The sequence below is a fragment of the Nannospalax galili genome, unplaced genomic scaffold, assembly GCF_000622305.1.
Source record: "Nannospalax galili isolate Female #2095 unplaced genomic scaffold, S.galili_v1.0 scaffold765, whole genome shotgun sequence".
In the NCBI taxonomy this organism is placed as follows: Eukaryota; Metazoa; Chordata; class Mammalia; order Rodentia; family Spalacidae; genus Nannospalax; species Nannospalax galili.
In genome coordinates this window covers 1,104,651-1,119,941 of record NW_008352647.1, presented here as the reverse complement: position 1 = coordinate 1,119,941, position 15,291 = coordinate 1,104,651, and positions in this window count along the sequence as shown.

Sequence of the window (15,291 nt, the reverse complement as noted above, 5' to 3'; positions counted from 1 at the left end):
ATCTGTAAGCACTAAGAATTATTTGGGATGGAGAGGCAAAATGGGTTATCCACTTTTGGAGGTGGGGGGACATCATATGACATCATTCCCACAGCAGACAGAAAAGCATAATAATAAATCAGATGCTGACATAGTAAAGAGAAGTCTGAGCAGAAGCCAACTTGTATGCATGCATCTTGGAGAAGACACTTCTTAGCAGAGAAGATCTCCATTAAATTGTCACACCGTGGCCATTGTCATTTCCTGGGACTCCTGACTGAAACTGCAGAGGCAGTGGTAGACTCATGGTCAGACAACAAAGCTCAGCCCAGGATTGTGGGAAAAGCAGGACATCACCCTCCTCAGCTTTATGTCCCAGAAACATTTACTATTTGCTCACAAAGTCAACCCAACTTATCCATCAGATCATCAGTAATCATCCTCACTCTAAAACATGAAGGGACCCAATAGAACTTCAAATATTTCTTGTTACCAGTTCCTTGTTCCAAAGACAATTCTAAGTCAGAAAGATAAGCAGAGCCACAGAGTGTCTCGGAGAGTCCCACTCCAGCGATAAAGAACTATAATATTATTTCAGCAATTAAACTTCTGGGTCTATAGCAAAAGGAATTGAATGCAGAGACAGGATCAGGTATTTGCACACGCTGTTCACAGCAGCATTTTTCACAACTGTCAAGAGGTTGGAGCGGCTGGAGCATCCACTGATGGATGAATGGATAAACAAAATGTGGTGTAGACATACAGTGGAATATGTACGTGACCTTAGAAAGGAAAAGAAACTTGGCTCATGCTCTGGCATGAAGGAACACCGGAGACAGTATGCTAAATGAAATAAGGCAATTATGGCAAATATTTTATGATTCCATTTATATGAAGTATCCAGAATAATCAGAAAGAGAGACACAGTGCAGAAAGCCACTTGCTAGGTAGAGAGGAATGAGAAGCTATTGCTTCTGGGGCGCAGGATTTCAGTTCAGGAAGATGAGAAAGTTCTGGATCTGAGTATTAGTAAAGGCTGCAAAATCATGTGAACACACTCAGCGCCACTGAGCTGCACATTCACAAAATAGTTAAAATGGTAAATTTTATGTTAAGTATATTTAACCACAATTTTAATTTTTTTAAGAAATGGAGAAAGAGGGAGGCGTACGTGCGTTTCCAGCTTCTGCCCCTCCGATAGCTGGTGACCAAAAATAGACCGGCAACGTTAGCATCCCGCGTCTTCTTGTTAATTGTCTTGTTTTAGACGCAGATGTTTTTCACGTATAGACAGTGTGTTTGGGGGAACAGGCATACAAAATGTGCTGGTTTGGCATTTCTGAACCCAGTAAAACTTTGATTAGTGTGAGTTGTATCGCTCTGCGGAGATAAACATCAAAACCAGGGAAGCTGCAACCCCTTTGTTTTTGCACAAGCTCTCACTTAACAAGACCTCTTTTAAGCCTGAATGCCTGTGGAATCAAGCTTTTCTTTGTTCCTTGAAATACTGTTTTTTTAATGCTTATGAGGGGTGGCTGTATAGCTGCTCTCTCTCTCTCTCTCTCTCTCTCTCTCTCTCTCTCTCTCTCCTTTTTCCTTTTATAAAAATTCCTTTTTGCTTACCTAAGATGAAAACATAGCAATTATTAGTGAGTTAGTTATCGTCTTTCTTGGAAAGGATAAGGCAGCCCTGCAGAATTCTTACCCAAAATACCCTAAAATAGGGAAAAAAAAAAAAAAAGAGGAAGCATATCCCGGGGCTAGCAATCACCCTCTCGCCTTTCTCTCTTACTTTTGAGTAACTGCTGTAGTTCAAAGAATTTGCTGACCAATCAGGGCACAAATAAAATTAAATTAGAGGACGTGTATATTAGGAAAGGTCTAAAACAGGTCTAAAGCCTCTAAAACAGAAAACCCTAGGACTGACACTCTGAGCTCTATCATCACCACCACCATCACCATCATCATCATCATCTGTGTGGCTTTGCTAAGTGACTAAGCTCGTTTTATCATCTGCACAATGGGAGTAATAAGAGCGTGCATACCTCAAGGTATTTTCAAAGACAAAATTGAATAATCACTAGAAAGCACCTGACAGAGCAGATAGCACATGGGAACAGCTCAGGAAAGTTTAGGACTTCTGACGGGACATTATCCATCAGTAGCTCTGGATCCTGTTAAGGACGGAAAAATATAAAAAGTGAAAAGAAGGTTCTGTACTCCATACAATGTAAAAAAAAAATCCAAAGGTGCCTCAGAGAATAGGAGTCACCCCCGCAAGCTTCAGAAGAGATGTGCAAGGGAACCTAGGAGGTATAGCTTACCGTTCAAAAGGCTTAGCTCATCCCCGGTGTGGGGCAGCCGTGATTTTCCACACACAGGCAAGAATTTTATAGACCCCTCTTAATAGTGATGTGCCAGGATCAGTAACAGTGAAAATATATTGTCTCATGACTCTCAATTCAACTCTTTTTAAATGTACTGGAGTAAAATGCCAGCTAAGTGTGGAGCTTACTGATTTAGCTGTGGAGGAAAGAAATTCCGCAGATCAGATCAATACGGCCAGTAAAAACAAACTGCAGAATCCCCATTTTCTGCCGGAGGTCTGTAAGTGAGGACATTAGACAAGGCACCTGGGTTATCCTGAGCACTTCATCTGAGTGCCTGGAAACGATGCTTTGAAACAATTACAGAGAAAGACTGTAATTTCAGGTCACCGTGATGAAATTAAACGTCCTGTACAAAAAGTTAGAGTTAACATGTTTCAATCTAAAAATTAGATACCAAAAGAGAACAATTTCTGTAATCAGGAAACTGGAATAAACCCAAACCCCAAATGAATTCCTCGAATGATTTTGTAGGCTGTGCCACTCCTGCAGCAAGGAGATATAGGCTTATATTATCAGTGCTTTCTCGGCCATCGGCAGCCATATTGGAATGCGTAATTATCTGTGAGTACTTTTTAAAGCTATTTTTATTATTATCAGCTTTGCTATCATCATATTTCCACTAATCGTAATACTTCAGCACAACCACAGTTTTGCTGTTATCTGCCTCAGGAAAATGGCCAGTTTGAAGATGAGCCACATATAAGTATTAAAGAGAATGGTGGCTGGAAGGCCCCACAGCAGTACTGACACCTGCTGCTGGTAAGGGTGTACACCAGTCTCTATTTTGAAGGAAAATTTAGTCATGTCCACTGTTATAAAAATCCCTCATTTGAGTGGACCCAAGAGTACTGCGGCTGTGTAAGTCTGAGAAACATAATCACAGACATGTTCCAAAATACCCCACAAGGTTTGGTGAGCCTCTGTATGCGAAGATGTGTGTAGAGTCTGGATACCCTCATGGGAGTGGCTAAGTAAAATGTACTCCTCCACAATGTTTAAATTATTACAAGAACTGAGACAAATGAAATGAACAGGAGCAGGCAGACACGAGAAGATTCTATGATCTCCATGTTCTCCCCCATCTGGTGTCAATAATTAAGTTAGATAATCACTAGAAAGTAACTAACGCAGAGCATAGTGCACAGGAGGAATTCAAGTGTGTTTTAACAATCAGCCCTCCAAAAGGAATGAGACCTACACTGCCCGTGGTGTAAATATTCAGGCAATGACCACTTGCAGGTTGGCACTGACACTCTACTGAATGCAGAATTAGGAAGAAATACCCACAGTTAGCTATTCTAAGCTGGTACCCTTCGATTCCAGGATACCACAGTTAATCTGTTATTAAGTGAATGAAGGACCAGGGCACTATGCACCATGTCATACGCAGTGAAACCAGGCAGCTGTGTGTGCTTTTATGTATATCTGTGACTTTAAAAGTGGATGAGTATGTGACCTCTGGGAAGAGATATGGACTTAGCAGTGCAGTGGATGTCGGTTAGGTGGTGGACTTTAGCTTATATTATTAAACAATTTTATAGGAAAACCTGTATTTAAAGTGTGGTGATATATTTTAAAAGAATATTCATAATTCTATAGGGCATGGTCTAGAAGATGTCATTGAGATTTGGACAAATTAGCTTGAGACAGGTTTTAACTCAGATGATACATGATGATAGATAGATAGATGATAGATGATAAATAGATAGAAGATAGATAGATAGATAGATAGATAGATAGATAGATAGATAGATAGATAGATAGATAGATAGATAGATAGATAGATAGATAGATAGATAGATAGATAGATAGATAGATAGATAGATAGATAGATAGATAGATAGATAGATAGATAGATAGATAGATAGATAGATAGATAGATAGATAGACAGATAGATAAACTGATTTATACATGGATGATTGACTGATACATAAGTAGATGATTGACAGGTAGATGATATATAAATAGGAGATAGATGATGATGATAGATAGATGATAGAAAGAAAGATAGATGATAGATAGATAGATAGATAGATAGATAGATAGATAGATAGAAAGATAGATGATAGATAGATAGATAGATATGATAAATAGTAGATTGATGATAAATAGATGATTGATGATGATGATAGATGATACATAGATGATAGATTGATATATAGATAAATAGATAGATAGATGATAGATAGATAGATAGATAGATAGATATGATAAATAGTAGATTGATGAAAAATAGATGATTGATGATGATGATAGATAGATGATACATAGCTGATAGATTGATATATAGATAAATAGATAGATATGCTAGACAGTAGATTGATGATAGAGAGATGATTGATGTTAGATGATTGATAGATAGATGATAGATAGATAGATGATAGATAGATAATAGATAGATAGATAGATAGATAGACAGATGATACATGATAATTGGTAAGTAAATAGACATAGAGAAGTAGTGGGGGAAAAAGAAAGAAGTGTGGACTCCATGAGTGATATTCACAATGTTCCAGGTTTGTCCAATGGGTTTTGATTAAGGTAAAGGATGAAAGAATGAAGGCAGGGAGGCTGGAAGTAGAGAAAAGACATAACTCAGGTAAGAATAAATGCAAAATTAAGGTCAGGAGCCTGGACAGAGAAGAGAAAGAATGAGAGGGAGGAGGCACGGAAGACTGATCCACTGGACAGATGAACACACAGACTCTGGTGCACCACACACCTCCTGCTCCAGAACTAACATACTCATTTGCCAGCTGCCAGGGGTGATACTACTGGGAACTCACACTTGCATCCCTACATGAAAAATGTTTTTGGCTGAAGAAAGCTGCCCATCCCAACACAATGGTCTGTCTCTGAGAGAAGACTGTATCTGGTAAATAGCCAGTGAAGGAGAGGAAGGACAAATTCTGGGCCTACGCATCATTCAGGATGTCTCGGAGGTCCACTTTCTTGTGTGATTGGCTGAATTTTTGCTGCAGCTACATTACCATTCATTTCCTCCAATGACTCAGGTCTGCGCTCGTCACCTCTTTATACTGATGTTCCCATGATCTCTCACCACTAACAGAAGTAAGTAAAGCTCAGAGTCTCCAAGAATGTTTCCCAGAAAGCACAACCTGCTTTAAAGAGAGGCCAATTTTTAAGGTTTCCCAAGGAGGGGAAGCAGAAGTAGTGTCTCTCAGAACTTCATGAAGGATGCTCTGAATTTAAAGCCACAGCTTAGAGAAGACCAAAATTCAAAGGAGTATGCCCACCCGGAGAAAGACACTCCGTAAGCATCACTGAAATAGGAGTGAAACAAGACTCTTGGACACCTTCCTGAGAAGCAGCTCCACATGCCCGCTGCATGTGTCACCGTGTTCCTATCAAAGACAGCTGCTTTCCTCTAACAGCCTCAAAGAGGAATCAAGTGTTAGTTAGCTACTTCTGGGTTCTACTTACAGAAGTCTGGGCTGGAAAACTAAAATTTAAAGCACCTAATGAGTGATATACTCATTAGGAAGCTGCACCCATTGTTGAGGCCGAGGCATAGTTGAGACCACATTTTCTGCTTGGCCTTTTCCCCTGCAGTGCTCATCATGTCCCCGGGTCATGTAACTTGTTAGTGGTAATGACAGGTCTGCTGTCTATCAGTTCAGCGTGCTTTCTAGATTTGAAAGTAGTAAGGGGTAACCAGACAAATACCAAGAATTAATAACGCAGGACTGGGAATGCATTGGACCAGCTGATGAAGACAAAGCAAAGGCGCGTATTCTTGGAAGGAGGATGGTGCCATTCTGAAAAGCTGATTCTGTAAAGGAAGCAGACTGCAGTGTATGGATGGAAGAGAGCAGCTTGGTTTCCTATGGGTTAAATACACAATGCCTTTGAGATGCTGCAAAGGGAATGTCGGCTCGGAAATTTAATGTAAAGAAAAAGATAACTCACTATTTAAAGTATGGATTATTTCCTAATGTTTGGATATTAAAGTCATTGGGGAGAATTTGTCTAAGAAAAGAGGAAGTCTTAAGTTAACCCTTGAACAACTATTGTGTCTCATGGCAAAATCCAAGAGGAGCAAAGCTCCACAAAGTTGGGAAAGTCAAGAGACTGTGCCATAACATGAGCCGAGCCTCAAGTCCTTCCAGAGAGGGGGAGTGTTCAATGGAGTTGAATGCCATGGAGAGGTCAAGGGAGACAATGACAGATGAAGGCTTATTGGATTTAGCAACTTGGAAGGTCATCATGACTTTTTTGGATGAGTGATGAGAACAGAAACCAGATTAGTATGGACTGAGGAGTAAATGGGAGGTGAGAGGTGGGGAGAGGGGAACCATTATGTGTGTACCTCCTCAGAGAAATCGACTGGAGGAGCACTAGAGATGGAAGAGGATGGGAGTTTGATACGATGGAACTTTTGTGGCTGCTATGTGTTTAACTTGAGCATTTGAAAAAGTCAATAGAGAAGTTCCTGTGTGGAGTTGCAGATTGAATATACGAGAGAAGGAATGAAAATCTGATGACAGTCCTGGGTAGGATAGGAAGGGTCAGCACTAAAGCACAGGCAAGAGAGAGCTGTCCTACCATGGTAGTCAGGAAGGTCACAGAGGCTGAGCATCAGCGGGGACTGTTGATGTGTTTTCCCCCTAGACAGGGTAGAGAGCTTGCCCAGGACTGCCAGTTCTACTTGTAAGGGAAAGACTAGGGATTCAAGGTTTGGAGAAAGTGGACGGGATTGAAATAGCCCTTTGAACAATGGAGTATAGACATCTACTGAATGATTCCAGGGGAATATTCTTTCATTCTGAGTTAAGGTTATAGGATTTTAAATTGAAACCAGCTTTCTCTTTTATATAACCTTCCATTTGGGAACCCTGGAGCAGACATGAAGGCAGGAAATAGGCAGGCTAATTGGGCTGGAGAATCTTACTTACAAAGTCTATTTCCCTTCACAGCAATGCTGGGGCATCATTTATTGTATCTGGGTACTGGTTTGTTCCAATATCTGAAAGGGGGGATGAGAGTATATATACTATCATGTTCTTGGACTACAGGAGAACCAGAAGAGAGAGCCAAGACAGAATTTCTTGGTGAGCCATAAATGTGCTGTATCTTAAAGGATCAAGGTCCAGGCCACTGCTGTGTCTCTGAAGTTCTAATAAATCTCAGCAGAGATAAGAAGGGTCAGGCGATAATGGAAGTTAGCACTATGTGAGCATGACCCAGTCCACACCCAGGGCAGGAGGAATTCCCGACAAGTGGTGTTCCGAGAAGTGGCTGACCTCACTCAAAGGCACCAGAGAAGGCGACTCTTCAGAACCATGGGGGAGGAGTGCTGGTCCCAGGCTTTCAAGCTGGCTTCCTCTGGAAGCCAATGTCACATAGTGGGTTTAAGCATGAAGTCCGAGAGCCACACCATGGAGGAAAGTGATAAATTTTTTATGTCATTCTCAGTGTCCCTGAGATAGGGTTTTAGTTCCTTTGTATACGTTCATTTTAGATGGTAGGAACCTTGTTGTGTTGTTAAAAAAAAAAAAAATCTAATCCCAGAGAGTAACATGCATCATAGTTATCACACTGATTAACACCTCCAATGAAATGCCTAGAATCTTCTATGGTAACTTGATCTATCTTTAATGAGTATTCAGGTTAGACCCAAATGGGAAGGATAATCCATAACTCATTGATCACTGTTCTATCCCCAGTGCAGACACACACACATACACACACACACACACACATACACACACACATATGCGTGCAGAGACTTTTGTGTTCTAATATAGATAACTGCTCTCTACATAGGTCCTCTGAATTTAGTGCAGTATCAGCCTAGCATATCCTTACAAATTTCTTGGGACTAGTTCATTCTCATTCTTCAGGTGCCAGATAAAAGTGCACGGGGGGTGGGGGTTATACATACGGTTCAGTTACATGTAGATCCAAAATTTGACATGTGTTCAGTATTGTTCTAAAGAGTTAGGACATTATCCTGAAGGCAAGGAGAAACACATGACAGATTTTAATTTTTACAGCACCAGACACTGAACTCTGTGCATGATTAGCAAGTTCTCTGCCAACCAATTGATTTCCAGGTTCTCACCAGGTTCTTCGACAAAGCAGAGACTTGCTTGAATCAGAGCTCTAGATAATAAATCATTTTTGTAGTGTTTGGGAGGTCTAAGACTGAAAGTCAGGAAAACAATTATGAGGCTATAACAAACTCTGAGGCAAGACAAGAAAAAAATCAAGAGTAGTCATGGAGAAAACTGATGCAAACAGATGAATCAGTACATGAACGAATGCACATGAACACACGCAGGCGTTTACACTCATGTTTCAACCATAGAATGTTCTCAGATAGAAGCCCAATAAGAAACGATGTGCAGCAAACTTGTATGTGACACTACATGACGAGACCCTAGCCTTGTGGGCTGCATTGGGATTTTTGCATTTTTGGTCTGCTGAGCAGCAGGGGACCAGTGTAGAAAGAAATACCGTCATTCAACCCTTTCAGTCTGTGGATAAAGAAGTCAGGTTTGCATCTGAAAATCAGCTCGTTATTGATCTCAACCATGTTAATATTCATGAAGAGGTAGGAGATTTTAACACTGTGGCCCCCACATTCTAAATCAATTCTCATTGATTTCAATTGGCTTCTTCCCTCCAAGCATTGATGCTACCCCTCCCGTGAAAACCAGCTCTCAAGGTCCTTTGAAACACACACGTGGTGTAGGAACTGGTTGGCCCTGCTTGCCATTGTTTGGATTTTGGTTACACTGACAGGAGAAGAGATGGTGTTTAGACAGCATCTATGTCTTTGGGGTGATACAGATCTGGACAATTTCTAAATCTATTCAGCCACTAAGTCTCTCTCCTCTCAGGTTCCAGCTGGTGGGAAGAAAGAACCCTTGCCACCTTTAGGTACCTGTCAATATCAGGACAACATTGATTTTCCAAAAAGCTTAACTGCCACCTGTTTATAAAGACCTCTAACAAGCACAGACAACAACGTACTCTGTCCTCGGGTACAGTTGAACACAAAGTAGATGGCTACAACCGCACCTAGGGACATGGGCTCGGCACTCTGGCTTCTTCCTGAATAGCCTAAGAGCTCAGTGTTTCTTCATAACAAAGGTTGATGGTCTGGAAATTCAATTCAATTGACTTTCTTTTATTATTTTTTCTCCTCTTTTTATTCTATATATTTTATTTTAGATTTATTGCATTTTTCTTTTATTAAAGAATGTATCTGCCTCGTGCATCAGAAAAATACATGACCTAATGATGGCTTCAGGGAACCATTAGCTCATAACTCTTCCTCAAGGAAGGAGAGTTATAAGCACTCACAGCGAGGCTTGAAAGCACCAATCCAGAGTGCCAGCTGACTGTTTTCTGTTGTACATGGTGGAAAACCCCAGAGGTCCGAGGACAAGGTGGAAGCCACAGCATTGCTCTGTCTATTCAATGGCTCTCAGATTTTCCAAGCATTGAAAACATCTTCAAGCCCCTCCTTAGTTGCCTTTCTTCATCGTATCTGTTCCCGGCTGCCTTCCGTGTGACATACTCCTTTCTCCTTTCCAACACAGAAAGACATACACACAGACAGAAACACACAATTTGGCTCAGAGCATCCATGAGAATAGGGAAAAAAACATGCTGACTGACATGATTCAGGCCCATCCTGTATTATTAAAATCATACTGTTTACCTTCCAATGCTCTTTACTTTTTTCTCTCTTTAACTAAATTCTTGTAAATATCATAGAGTATATTTTTATTTGATCCCTTATCTATACCTTTCTTAGTATCCCCTGACCAGTTTCATGTACTGTATTATATAGTAAGGACTATAGAGTCAAATTTGGGTCCCTAAATGTCCTTTGGTACGGATCCATTTGCTGGAACCTGGTCAACCTACCAAGGGTCTCACCCTTAAAAGAGACTGATTCTGCCCCTTCCAGCAGTTGTTGGTTTCCAATAGTTCCTCGGGTATGGTTGGGGTTTTTTACTCACTTCCCTAAGTCTATGTTGGGATTTTGTTTGGCTTGAGCTCATGTGGTACTTGTGCAACTAACCCTAAGGGCCTTTTTACAAAAGCAGTATTGAAACCTACCACTGTAGAAGCTTTTTAAAGTATATATACATACACACACACACACACACACACACTAACACACACACATACATACACACACACACACACACACACACACACACACACACATATATATATGCATTATAAAAGGCAGTTAAAAAGAGTCACCCCTATAACATGGGGACGTTGCCCCTACTAGATACCATAGGCTGACAAAATAAAAACCCAATGTCAGGGATGGACTCTTTCTTTTGAAGCTGTTGACTGTGGGGTCCCATAGACCCTCAGACAATACTGGCCTCTGCCCTGTTCTTGGTTACCTACCAGAACTGACAACAAGACCCTATTGTTAAAGAGTCATAGAAAAAAATAAGGATATTTAAAGACTTTATACCTGGATGGGATCATTGATTGGTTTTCTCCTTGGCAGTTTGCATAGTATCGTCTGATACGATGGGAGCTGGTCTTCAGGAAGGATGTTCCCAGATTGGTATCAGAAGTATGTTCTATCTTCGGCAATAAGGTCTTATCTTATTGTTTCAGGTTCTGGGAGGCAACTAAGGGATATGGCAATAGCCTGTGTTATTTTGGGAGTCCCTTGGATCACCCTGATCAACAACAACTCAAAGGGAGGTTTCTCCTGCCTGGCACTGTGTTATAGCTATATACAATCATATATATATGACAATGACCAACCAAGCAAATAATCTCTGCAGTAGTAGCACTTTTACCTTGGGGGATACAACAACTCAAAGGGAGGTTTCTCCTGCCTGGCACTGTGTTATAGCTATACACAATCATATATATATATGACAATGACCAGCCAAGCAAATAATCTCTGCAGTAGTAGCACTTTTACCTTGGGGGGTAATTCACAGACGTCTAATTGGATTTAAGTTCCACTCAGAGGAAAGAAACTCCTGTGTGGTACTGTAAACATAGCTAAATACACATGGCTGAAGAGGTATAGATCCTGGAGAAAAACATAACTTTGTCATGTTCCTAGACCAGTGTAATTTCTTACTGTATTTCAAATATGTATCCTTATATTTACAGACAAGTGTACCTCACAACAATCATCAAAGAAACTTTTTGTTGTGACAGATAGAAACTATTACAAAGTTCCAGAACTGGTCCAATGCTGAAAATAAGTGTCTGTGAGGTACTCAGTCCTAAGTGACAAATCCACAATTCAACCTCCACACCTGAGGCTCAGAGAACATAGTGGAAGAGGGGGCAGAAAGAATATTGATGTATCTCTCAAGTCTCACAAACTAAGCTTCCTCATGCAACAGATGGTGATTAACCCAGAAAGACACAATGGGCCAAAGTATAAAGAATAAGAGACTGCAGAGTGCTTATCCCTGGATGGGAAACCTATATCAAATTTCTGGTACCCAGGGCTCTGAGACCATTGTAGTAGGGGATGCAGAAAGATTGTAGGAGCCCAAAGTTGTTGACAACCACAAGGAAACAGAGTTTTCCAGGCAGCTGAGAAGTTACTCATACGAACTTACAACAATGGTAACAGCATGTACAAGACCCATACAAGCTCAAACCCAACAAAATCCCAACATAGAAGTGGGGAGTTGGGTAAGAAGCCCCAACCTTAGCTGAGGAACTACTGCCAACCGATGGTTGCTGCAAGATAGAGAGTCGGGTCTCTTTAAGTGTGTGATACTAACTAGGTCAACCAGGAACCAGTGGATGGATGCACAGGACAGATATTTGGGACACAATAGGCCTTAATATATATGTCAGAGTACACTAAATCCATCAGGGGGGTTATAAGGGATGCAGAATATATTGTATGAAATTCACAGAGAATTCAATTAAAAAAGAACAAAACAAGGAGAAATCAAGCTGGATTGACTTCAAAGCTTTATTCTACCGGTCAGCTTTCATAGTGCTAGAAGGTGCTGTGCATGCTACCAGAAGAAAAATTAATCATTACCCAGCTGTGAATCCTTCCTATACTCTTTGTTTTGTTTCGTTTTGTTTTGTTTGAAAGAGGGTCTTGGGGCTGGAGAGATGGTTGAGAGAACTCAAACTTCAAATGTGCTCTATCATAGGCCACCTGTGTTTGGTGGGGCTAGAATTTGAACCTTGATGAGTTCACTTCAAATCCAATTGGTTTACGTTTCTTGTTCTCCTTCCTTGCTTTGCACAAAGGTATAGCCTAAGACTTCCATTTATTTTTGTCATTCAAATTTAGGACATCATTCTGAATTGTTCTTCCATTAGTTCAAGCAGGTGTTAGAGATTTGCTCTCTCTGAAATGTATTTAGAATGTGGAAATACAAAGATGGCTAAGATAATACATTTGCCCATGTCACACTTCAGATTACTAGATAGTAACTAGCCATAGCCAAAGACATAGCTATATTATTTGCTTTTGTACTAACCATAGAACCTACTACCAACTACAGGTCCTAGGACTTAGTAGATTCGTCTTCATTTAGTTGGGTTATTTTCATCCCTGCCCTTGACAGCTACTTCCTTAAGTCCATGAGGAGATCCCTAAACACACCATGTATTTCACACCTCCATGCCTTTGTCTGTGGTCCACTCCCAGACAGAAATGTCCTGGTGCCCCTGCATGCAACTCTTCCTTGCCCTTCAAAACCCCTCTGTGGCTAAACCTTCCTTTACCAGCACAATTACGTTCTGATCACCTTTTCCCCAGTGACCTTTCACATTTCTATTATAGCATTCAATATACTATCTGCGACTGTTGGATATTGACCCTCTTTCCTCCTCCAGGTTGAGAGTAACTGTCAATCTAGCTCCCAACTCAGCACAGAGTAGCAGGCCACCAAATGTGGGATTGGCTGAAGTTAGTCTACTCCTTCCACAAATATTTATTAATCATGTTCTACAAAGTAGGAATTTTCCTAGTTTAGGGAATTCAACTGTGAAAAAGAGGCAAAATGCCCCTGCCCTGGTGGAGCTTATACTGTATTGATTCCACTTGAAATGTCTGATTCTGTTGGATCCCTCTGGCCTGGCTGTAATTAATTTTCTTTGCACTGTCTTTCAGTTTGATGTCAAGCCATGGATGCATGGCATGGGATTTATCATGGGAAGCCAGTTTTGCAGCTATCTCTCCAAGCCCTGGAAATTCCCGGAGAAGCACAAAAAGTGAGAAGACTGTGAAAATCTGCCCAAATGAAATTGTCTTCTCAGAAGCAGCTCCCGTGGGAAGCCACATTCCTTCTCAGGGAAGCTGCCAGTGTTTCAACTATTTTTGGGCTCCTATTTGGGAGCTGTAGGTGGAACTTATGGCACATTCATGAACAGACTTAGTGGGTAGAAATGTTCCTTTCCAAGGCTTCATTTGCCCAGTGGTGATGCTACGTGTTATTTCTAGACAAGGGAGGTGAAGGAGCTCATCAATGTAGCAGAAGAAGGAATTGTAAAGGAAGATGGGCAGGTGTGTGCACATCTTTACTTAACAGTGAATCCATTCTCTAACAGATGTATCCTGTTTGATGATTTTGCTTCCATGGTTAGGTATGTGGATGGCAGGGCAAAGGTGAGGAAGAAACTGCCTCCCCCACTGTGGTATTACCATTCCAATATTCCATTTGTACCTGAATAAACAACCTGACATTTAACTTTAGTTATAAGAGTAAGTCCAGAGCAGAGCGCCAGAGAGTGCCAAGTTCTGGCCTTCGTCTAACAGAGGGCCTGAGAATGCAGGTGACTGCCTGAGAATCTTCTGGATCCTGCCTCCACATGGTGGTGAGCTTCCCTAATGTGCCATACCCATCCCCCTACATGTGATTTCCTGAGGCCCCTCACAAGGCCCCAGGGTAGATATGGCTTGGGTAGGCTAAGGCTGAGAACCTAGCAGACAGCCTAAGAGGGTGGGTTTCAAACTCCATCAGTGTAGCGGCTCTGATCTCAGACTGCCAGAGAGTGCCGAGTTCTAGCCTCCCTCTGGCCTCCCTCACAAGGTGAAGGAAGCCTGAGTATATCTGACTGGAACCTGAATTGGGCTTCTGTTGGTACTACTGAATAGCTGATCCAAAGCCATCAGTTCCCTCCAAATTAAACCTGAGAGAACCTGAACCCTGTACCAACTAGCTTTACATAACCAATGAAGAAAGGATCTAGGCACCCCGATACTACAAATAGAAGCATACTTCAACTTAATTCTCATATCAGAATCATAAACAACAAAAGAAAGTCACATGCCAAAATCACAACAAAAGAATAATAAGATGGAAAGCTAAAACACTATGTCCCCATCAAACTCCACTAGTCCTGTAGAAGAGTTCTACAAGGAGAGCCCCCTAGAGATAACCATGGAAACTGAATTTAAAAGAACAATCATAAACATTATGAAGGAATTCAATGAATTTAAAGAACACACAAACAAACAAATCAAAGAACTAAAGGAAGATAGGGATAAACATCTGAATGAATTCACAAAAAGATAGAAACATTGAAGAAAACTCAGGCAGAAATGAAGAAGGAAGTGCAAAACTCAATAAGCCAACTTGAAACAACAGAGGAAAGCCTCACCACTAGAATGAACGAAATGGAAAACAGAATATCAAGACTGAAGGATAAAGTTGAAGAATTGGACCACTCAGGTAAAGATTATGAAAAATTTTAAGAAAACACAGGAATAGAATATGCAAGAGGTATGGGACACCATGAAAAGAACAAATCTACGTATCATAGACATAGAGGAAGGAGAAGAATTTCAGGTTAATGGTATTTGTTAGGTAGGAATGTTGGAGAGAGAGAGCGGCGCGGATGGAGAGCACGAGCGGATGGATGAGGCACCGAGGCACAGATGGAATTCTCAGCAGGATACAGATTTATTTCGCA